The sequence below is a fragment of the Telopea speciosissima genome, chromosome 1, assembly GCF_018873765.1.
Source record: "Telopea speciosissima isolate NSW1024214 ecotype Mountain lineage chromosome 1, Tspe_v1, whole genome shotgun sequence".
Taxonomy (NCBI): Eukaryota; Viridiplantae; Streptophyta; class Magnoliopsida; order Proteales; family Proteaceae; genus Telopea; species Telopea speciosissima.
In genome coordinates, this window is record NC_057916.1 from 51549558 (window position 1) to 51559843 (window position 10286).

A 10286-nucleotide genomic window follows, 5' to 3' on the forward strand; every position below is an offset into this window, starting at 1 on the left:
TGCATAGCTGATGAAGATACCAAAACACATCAGAATAGCTCATTCAGGTCGCAGGAAGATAATCAAGATAGATTGAGGTTCACCATTTCGGCCTTGCAGTGAATCAAATTTATGAATCCATCAGATAAACAACTTATGGAAATTTTAGTATTTTACTTGGAAAAAAAAAGTATCCTTAAGCTAATATATCTAACACTTATCAAGCTTGAATAAATTATAAACGTACGAACCTCACATAACCTGTTAACCATTCTCAAATATTACTATTAAGGAAAACAATCATGCCAGCACGACAACACCTCACTGAAGAGTTCTAAGAAGCAAAAATAATTTTAGAATACCATTCTTAATCTTTTTTTTTGGTGAATAAAAAATTCATTACCAAAGGATGAAGAAAAGAAAGAAAAGGAGGCCCGAAGGGGGGAAAGAAAGACAAGAACAGCCAATAGTGTGATACAAAACTTTTGGGATTCTGCCATGCAATTGGAATCTGTGGATGATGAAGAAGAGACACGGAGGTTTTCACTTTTATATAACTGTAGTGATACATCTATGATTTAGTATTGTTTCTTACTATCTTTTAGTGACTTTGCAGTGAGGGATCATTGAAATTGACCTCTAATGGAACAGAGACTGAGGTTTGAGTCTCTTAGTTCATTTGGTTTGCCTAATACCTTTGGCTTCAAGATTGAAGATAGAAAGGGCTGGATGCATAGATTCATCTATGGTATGTTTTTGTTTTCATCCCCTCAACCAAAATTGTAACATTTGCTGATAAGGTGCTCAAGATGATGTGAAGGACACACTCTATGAACTTTGCCACATAGTGAAAGGAGTAGGCCAGACCTTGTTCAATTGATCTTATAGTATAGCTACCATCTTTGGGCAACAAGACGTTTGATAATCGACTTCATTATCATTCAATTTATTGCTCGTCAAAATTGATTTGGCAAATAGTCCTATAAATCAGAGATTGAAATAATTGAATGGCTATGATTGTTGTTCCCAGCCTAGGAGATTACCCAGATGGACCAATGTAGTGTTTCAGGCTGATCCTAGATTCTTGATTAGTGTAGCTACTTTCCATGTCTCCTTGATTGTATGGTGATACTACAGATTTGATTTCCTTTCCCTGCTATTTCAGACACTCGAAGTTTGACAGATCTTTTAACTTCCGTCCTCCAGAGGGTGGGTGGCGACATTGATTGGAACCATTTGCCCCAAATTCTGGTATTTTGAAACCCATTGGTCATGTTTTATATTTTGTTATTGTAGTTACTCTGCGTGATGGTAGTCTTTCATCTATTTAAATGTTTCTTTAACTACTTATTTGTAGTATGAAGATGAAGATCATGATAAAGTTGTGATTGCATCGGATGGTGATCTTGCAGCGGTTGTGGACCATGCAAGGCAGGTTGGTTTGAAGGTATGGTGGCTCCTATCCCCTTTTTTGTGTAGAAAAATGAATGTAGTCATATCTTGTAGGGTCATCTAGTGTTGAGGTTTTCTATATAAGCATGCTATTACAAAATTTATTTTGTATAAGCCTGGACACGATCCCACTGCTCTTTGCTGTTCTAATACTTTGATCTAAGGGAACTCTCTAGCATTGACTTGCTCTAGTATCCACACCTCCAATGTCAAAATTGGTGTAGTTGAGTTGTCCTAGTGATGATGTCTAATGTTACTTGATTTGTTATAAATTTTTTGTCACACACTCGACCGATTGACAATTTTAAAAACGAGTTTGAGGTTGCATCTAGATTATTCAGGGTCAGATGGTCAGAGGCGTGGTGGTTCAGAAGGTTTGGATTATGCGCACAGAGATGCATGGGCTTCTGCATACAGTACTGTTGTAGCAGGGGCTGCAGTCGTAGTTGGACTTGGTGTATTAGCATATTTGCAGAGATATAGCTCCTGAGTAATCTAAGATATTCTGGTATTAAGAAGAATGTATTAAGAAGAATAGCCAGGAGCACACAAAGATGTTTGGAAAAGCAGCTAATGGTACAGAAGGGATGCATGTTCTATATTCACAAGGCATGCATCTATGTTCGGGGGCACCAACTATGACTTGACTGGCAGTTTCTCAAAATTCACCAGGGAGGGGGAAATAGAATAGAACAGAAAGAAGATAATGCCAAATTTGGATTGGCTGCGGGCAAATGGTCTGGGGGCCTGGTGTTATAAAATCATCAAAGTGGGTCATTATCTGCTGCTGTCAGTTGCTTAAGTTTACTTCTTCCTTTTTTTTTTTTAAATTGAAGAATAATTTTACTGTTTTACACATGTATGGTAGACAATATTGAGTCGGCCATATTTCAGTTGCCAATTAATTGAATTGGAAGAAGAAAATTTGGCACTAATTGAGATTTTATGAGCCCTGCCATAATGTGAATTAATGCATTGAGTGGTCGAGATATGCCTGTAAATTTGAAAGATCATGGATTTACCATTCTTCAAAAAGGGTTTGAATTCATGGTGATTGGTAGAAGAGAACAAAAAAAATTATTTATATAATTTCTCCTCTTGTTGTAACTATAACAGAGTGATTTTGTGTTGTCAACAATAATGAAATGTATGCCCCAAGCAATGGCAAAAGGGTTCAGGCAGGTAGAGATGTAGTTGGATAATGTCGAACTTTGAACTTGGTTGAAACAGGGAATACCAAAGAGGTGGCCTTGGGACTTATTTGATCTCCTTTTCAGAGAAGAGAAAAGATACACAAAAAAGTAGATTATACACTATAAAACCAAGCCCAACAAACCTAGAAAAGAAAAGGACCATAGAAGTTCACAGAATCATCAGAAACAAAACAAACACACCCAAATCATTAGTGCATAGAGAAAGGAATCTAATATAGAAAAGCAATCCAAATTGATAGAAGCCAAAAGACCACCCAAAGGCAAGACGGGGCAAAGAATCACAGCAACACAACTCAATAGAACTCATCTAGCTGCTACATCCAACAAGACATCACCAAAGGAAAGGGGAAATAAAAGAGAACTGAAAGAACCAACTTAATAAAGTCTAGAACTGAAGCTACATCATACATACTATTTCGAAACTGTAGTCAGAGAAGTCAGAGAAAAGGTGCAGTTGGATAAATTAAGAAAAGGAGAAAATAAAACTCACCAGTCACCACACCACTTTGCTGAATTTGGCCTCTTCAGCTGCGAAAAAATGTGACCCGCGATCAATAAATCTAAAATAGATATCACAAACATTCTCCAAATTAAAAGAATTCGAGAGAGAGAGAGAGAGAGAGAGAGAAAGGTAACCTGTATTAGGGTTTTAAGCATCTAGAAGATGACTCCCAATCAAAAAGATGAACAAGAGAAAACCGTGAGATAAAAAGGATAAGGGCGAGACAGATGAGAGGGGAATTCGTAACCGAGAGATTGAGGGCAAGAGAGATTAAAGAGTAGATATGAGAGGATCAGTGAGAGATTGAGGGCAAGAGAGATTAAAGAGTAGATATGAGAGGATCAGTGAGAGATTGAGGGCAAGAGAGATTAAAGAGTAGATATGAGAGAATCAGTGAGAGATTGAGGGCGAGAGGGATTAGTGAGAGATTGAGGCCGAGAGAGACGGAACACTGATTCGTATGTGGCGAGAGGGAGAGAGATTCATGAATAATTGATTTGTACGCGGGAACTGCCAAAAAAAAAAACAAAGCGGGAAAACTAATACGATGGATTGAGTAATTACCCGTGCCATTTATAAACTTAATACGAAGGCCCAGTTATTCCGTTGTTTTAAGAAAAATGTTCATGACTTTTTACCATGGAATTATTTTACCGTCTTAAGCAATAAATTATTATTGTCGTGAATGCTACTTTTAACCATGGAATTTAATTTCAATGGTAATAATATAAATATTCACCACGGTACCACGAATTCCTTCACTACGAAATTTGTAACCACGGAAATATAAAAGTGTCAGGAAAGATGGGACATGTAACCATGGAATTATATTTCTGTTGTAAATAACACTTATTAGGATGGAAAAAAAATTCCATAGTAAAAATTCTGTCGTAAATGACCATTTTTTTTGTAGTGGAAATAGAAGGTTTATGTAGCTAGGATTTTTTGTATTTTCTTCTTTCTATTTTTTTTCTTTTTCTTAGGAGCCAAGGCATTGTAAAGGAGGAAGGAGAAGAGAATCTTCTCCTATTTTTGGATTCCCTTCTCACACTCTCTCTCCTCTCCATGATTTTTAGAGGGAGAGCAGCCTAAAATGGTGGAGCTCCTCCCCCTCTTTCCTTTTCTCTCTTCTTCTCCCCTTTCCCCTATAAATACCCCCTACCTCTCTTGTAAAGTTTGCTCATTAATTAGTGAAATTTCTTTTCTTCTTTTCCTTCTAAATTGTGATTTTTGGCTTTCTAGCTTTTAGTTTTGATTTCATAAGATTAGTTCTTTCAAGTTCTTAGTTTTGGTTTCAAGTTCTTAGTTTTGACTTCAAGTTTTTAGTTTTGATTTCATAAGTCTAGTTTAATGGTTGTAATAGCTTTAGTTTAAAGCTTCCTAGCCTAAGTTCCTATGTTGATGACAAGACTTGGAGATTTAGAAGAGGAAGCCTTGGTAAGTTTATTCAAGTATTCATGCAAGCAAGTTCAATCCGGTTCAAGCACATCAAGGTATCTCATTCTCTAAACCTTTAATCTCATTCTCCCTCTCCTCTATCTCTCTATCTTCTTCTTCTTCTCCCTCTATTTCTTTTATTTTTTTATATGGTTGTGGTTTGTGGATGCACTTTTATTCCCTTATTCCTTTTTATGTGGTTATTATGTGTGGCTGCATTTTTATTCCTTTCAATTTGCGTTAGTTTGATAGGTTAGATGCTCATGTGTTAGGAAGCCAATTTAATTCCTTAACTTTGTTAGATGCTTATGAGTTAGGATGCATTAATTTTCATTAGTTTAATTTAACACTTTAATTTGGTTCACTTTGCATTACTTTTAAGTTAGTTAAATAGAGTGGCGTATATCTCCTCGTGTTCGACCCGTAGCTAAGATTGACCCGTACGCTTGCGGTATTATTTTAACTCAAACAGTAGTGATGGCTATTGGGGTCTGCCACTGGGTAGTCATGATGGCTTCTACTGGCGTAGGTCCCCTCATGATAATTGAGGTTTCACTGGGGCGATAGGATAAGTGACCCTTAGTGTCTCCCAAGTTATCACAGTAGCATATACTTGACCGATAGAATTATGTGCTAGGTAGGAAATGAATCTAACATTAGCATGCATCATTCTGTTTGATATTGATTATGATGTATGCATATTCCCCTTTGCTCCCTCACTAGTTAGTGTAGCTAACCCCATTGTACAACCCCTTTTAGTTTATATGCAGATAATCTCTTGATGAGCACCGTTGGATGCAAATCAAGTGGAGCCGGTGACCGTGACTTGGATGTAGATGTACACCCAAGAGTGGTGCCCATGGGGCAATTATTTATTAATTAAATTTTGTATTCATCCGCAATCATGTATAAATTGTATGTCTACTTATTAGGAGAGATTGAATGGTTATGAACATCGATATTGTACTATGTGTTGTCATTAGAGAACCGATGCTCTATAATTTCACATATTTTAATTTAATTTCACTTCTGATAACTCTGTGATTGGAACGATTTATTCCTTTGGTACGTTCCTTTCTGTCGTCATAATGTAATGATAGGGTGGACTGTGGCTCGAGACACTGTATCTGTAATCCTGGTAGGTGTTGGGATGATGTGTGATTGTCCCAGTCATACCCCTATGTGGCAAAATATCTTACATCGGGATAGGGGCGTGACAATAACTCCAAGATGTCCCAAGGAACTCCAGTGATGGACCATGTCATAAAAATGATTAATCTATTTGAAAAACTGGAATCCATGGTGACCAAGTTTGATCTGCGGTATAAAATCATCACTCACTTCTGCCTATGCATCCTTTAAGATATCTTACAAGATGTAAGATAAGGAGCTGGAGCTCACCAAGTTTGCTAATGCACTAATAGAGGCGGAAACTACCTTAAAAAAGGATAAGGCTGAGGTCAATGCAACTAATGTGAAAACTTCTTCAAATGGGAAGAAGAAGAAGACAAAGGGAAGTAAGGGTAAAAACCTGAAACCCAAGGGTGGGAAGTCTGACAATAAGAAAGCTAAAAGCAAGTGCTTCTATTGCAAGAAGAATGGTCATTGGAAAGGAAACTGTTGTGCATTCCTGGCCACTGTGAAAAACATAAAGCCAGATGATTCAAAGGTTACTAAAGATGGTACATATGATATAAACAATTTTTATGAGTCTAATTTTTCCTTTGAACCAACCAATTCTTGGTTGGTGGATAGTGGTTCCACTATTCACATTTGCAATGTACTGCAGGAGTTCAAGGAATCAAGGAAACTAGAAAAAAATGAGGTGCGTCTTCAGGTGGGCACTAGAACTGAAGTCATGGCTATGGCTTTTGGGACTTTTACTTTAAGATTTAGTTCAGTTAATTTAGTTTTAAAGGATTGTTGATATGTACCCTCTTTTAAGAGGAAGATTATTCAGTTTCAAAACTTGTTTTAGACGGATATAGTTTTTCCTTTAATTCTAAATTAGTTATTCGTTTTAATAATTCCTTTGTGGCATCTGGATATTTACAAAGTGGATTGTATTTTCTATATTGCCCTATTAGAACGAATATTATTTCGATTATTGATTTAAAATGTAAAGCAGCTTCAGTGAACTCAACATATCTATGGCATCTAAGATTAGGACACATTAACTTGGATGGAATCAGTAGATTGGTAAGAAATGGACTTTTAGAGAGTTTGAGGGTCGAACCATTCCCTACCTGTGAGTCATGCCTTCAGGGCAAGATGACCAAGAAACCCTTTAGTAATAAAGGTACTAGAGCCACAGATCTGTTAGAGATGGTGCATACTGATGTGTGGACCCATAAATATTCAAGCAAGGTATGGATTTGATTATTTCATAACATTCACCGATGATTACTCTAGATATGGTTATATCTACTTGATGCATAGAAAATCGGAGGCCTTTGATAAATTTAAAGTATTTCAAGCTGAGGTCGAAAGATAGCTGGATAAATGCATCAAGTCCTTACGATCAGATCGTGGAGGGGAGTATCTATTAGATGAATTTAGGGAATACCTCACTTCATAGGAGATAGTTAATCAATTAACTAATCCAGGTACACCATAACAAAATGGTGTATCTGAACGACACAATCGGACTTTATTGGATATGGTCCATACGATGCTCACTTATAGTTAACTACCTCTTTCTTTCTAGGGATTTGCCTTAGAAACAACAATCAATATCTTGAATGGGATTCCAACAAAGTCTATAGCTAAGACACCCTTTAGGTTGTGGAAAGAATGTAAGCCTAGCATACAACACCTTAGGGTATGGGGTTGCATAGCACACGTGCGAAAGCAACAGACAGACAAATTGGAATCCATGACTTCAAACTGCTATTTCTTAAGCTATCCTAAATGCACGATTGGTTAGTATTTCTATGACCCAGTTGACCAAAAAATCATTGTTAGCAAATATGTTATTTTTTTGGAGGAAGAAATGTTGACCAAGAAGTCTGAACCTGTAATTATTGAGGAATTATTGGATAACTCAGAAACTTCACTTTCAAAAGTGAGATCAATCGACATACCCATTGAAAATCTAACATCTTAAGAACCTCGAAGCAGTGGGTGGACTATTAGACCACCCACCAGGTTTATTCTTCTCACCGAAGAAGAGAAAACAGTGGAAGAGTTCCACATGGTGTCAGTTGAATCGGATGATGATTCGGTAACATACTCAGAGGCTCTTAAGAATGTTAATGCCACTAGGTGGCTAGAGGTAATGTACTTGAAATTGATTCAATGCAGTCCATTAAGATCTGGACTCTAGTTGATCCACCACTTAGGGTCAAACCCATTGGATGTATGTGGATTTTCAAGAGGAAGAAGGGCGCCGATGAAAAGGTTGAACGATTCAAAGCGAGACTAGTGGAAAAGGGTATATCTAATAAAAGGGTATAGATTATGAGAAAACCTTTTCCCCAGTAGTGATGATGAAATCCATCAGGATTTTAATGGCAATCGTAACATACTATGATTATGAGATTTGGAAGATGGATGTACAGACTATATTCTTGAATGGATTTCTTCAATAAGAAATTTACATGCAACAGCCAGAGGGGTTCTCTTCCTTGGAGGAAGAAAGAAAAGTATGTAAATTACAGAGGTCCGTCTATGGACTGAAGCAGGCTTCCAGAAGCTGGAACATCAGGTTTGATCAATTAATCAAGTCATTTGGTTTTGATCAAAACATGGATGAACCATGTGTTTACAAGAAGATCAGTGGGAGTGTAGTATGTTTTCTTGTTTTATACATAGATGACATATTGCCCATTGGTAACAATGTAGGGTTTCTTTCATCAGTTAAGTAGTGGCTAATCACTACTTTTTTTATGAAAGATCTTGGTGAAGCCAACTATATCCTTAGGATCAAACTCATAAGAGATCGCCAGAAAAGAATATTAGGCTTGTCATACGCTACCTATATAGACAAAGTCTTAGCCAGATATAATATGGAGAACTCCAAATGGGGAAGTATTCCTTTTTGATATAGAGTCAGTCTTTCCAAATCTCAATGTTCTCAGTCTCAGATGGACATTGAAGAGATGAGGAAGATTCTCTATGCTTCAGCAGTAGGGAGTCTTATGTATGCTATGTTGTGTATGAGGTTGAACATTTGCTATGCAATAGGTATTATGAATCATTACCAGTCTAATGGGTGGAAGTGCCATTGTGTGGTAGAGTACAAAATAGAAATCTACAGCCAATTCCAATTTTTTAAGAATACCTTGCATCATGTGATGTGGCAAAAATAAGGTGTTTGGGTTAGGAAGTTCCTAACATTTCTGGAGTAGTCCCTGATCTTGTCAATGTTGTATTCCCCTATTATGTGACAATAGAGGAGCAAAAGCATAAGCAAAGGAGCCTAGGGCTCATCAGAGGAACAAGCACGTGCAGCGGAAGTATCACCTTATCAGGGAGATAATCCAGTAAGGCGATGTGAGTATCTCCAAAGTAGACACTACTGAAAATGTGTCGGATGCCATTACAAAGAACTTGTCTCCTAGAGTATTTTAAAAACACACGGAGGGCATGGGTTTAAAATGTAAAATTGGCTTTGATGTACAAGTGGAAGATTGTTGGATTTATGTGTCCATCAAACCCAATTCGATCCAGTTTCCTTTGTATTGAACCTTTTATACATTTTGGTTTAATATTATCACATGCAATATAAGTTTTTTGAGCATTATGTGTCTGTAAGTTTTACTTAAAATGGTAGTCATGACTAGGGTTTGTGTCACACCCCAAACCATCCCCTGGGAGGATTAGGTAGGTGACCCAAATTGCATAACGGCAATCCGCCAAATCCCACGGATCTAGAAGCAGTTAATACATTCACAAACACACATCCATAGTATTACCATATGTAAACTCAGAGTGCTGCAGAAATAATAATTACATTAAAAGTAAAAGAAGCGTAGTAGTACAGGAAATGATTGTTATATACATAGATAAGCTGAATCATTCCCTCTCTCACACCCACAAACTAAATAGTAAAAGATACTAAATACATCAGCTGAAATAAAAGGAAAATATATATACAGGGCGAGACAACTCGAGCCCCAAAAAGAAAGAGAAAGACTAAAACTAGAAATGGGGATAAACTCCTGACAAAGTCAAAAAGGAGTCCCCAAGATAAAAGGCAGCATCAACATCCATGTCAACACCCTTTACAGGTCAGTCCTCAGTAGTCACCGAGAACACTCGGACCGTTGGCACAACTTCCGTCGGGGTCCACACCAATATGGTCAAAACCACCAGGGCTCTCCTTCGCGTAATGAGCCTCCCCGCCACAGTGACATCTACCTGTACAATCATCTAATAGAAAAGCATATATAACAGAGTGTGAGCCCCATTGAGCCCGTGTGTAAAACATATCATCATGCATGCATATGCAACTACAATCATATGGATCTGACATGAATATGCAGTCTAGTTATTTACTAGCCACCTAACATCGTAACTAGGGCAGGTTAGTGATACTACAATCCCCAATACATGTATCCCTGGTGCGGGCTTTTAACTCCTTCCCGCGATACACCCATTGAGTTATCGGAGAGGACCAATCAGCTCCCGCATTCGTTCACCAAGGTCAGCCCGACCACCCCTCTGTGAGGTAACCGTCGGCATTAGCTCAATAATCACAT

The 10286-nt window shown here is 37.6% G+C and overlaps 1 long non-coding RNA gene across 2 annotated transcripts; it reads left to right on the forward strand.

The window, feature by feature from the left end:
* The first annotated feature begins 1145 nt into the window (after nucleotides 1-1145).
* LOC122644451 lies at nucleotides 1146-6816 on the forward strand. Of its 2 annotated transcripts, none has more exons than XR_006330390.1 (3): nucleotides 1146-1230; nucleotides 1337-1426; nucleotides 6805-6816. It is a non-coding gene; the product is annotated as an uncharacterized LOC122644451 (long non-coding RNA). The 2 variants fall into 2 exon arrangements; XR_006330384.1 differs by lacking the exon at nucleotides 6805-6816 and adding an exon at nucleotides 3573-3585.
* Nucleotides 6817-10286: the final 3470 nt, after the last annotated feature.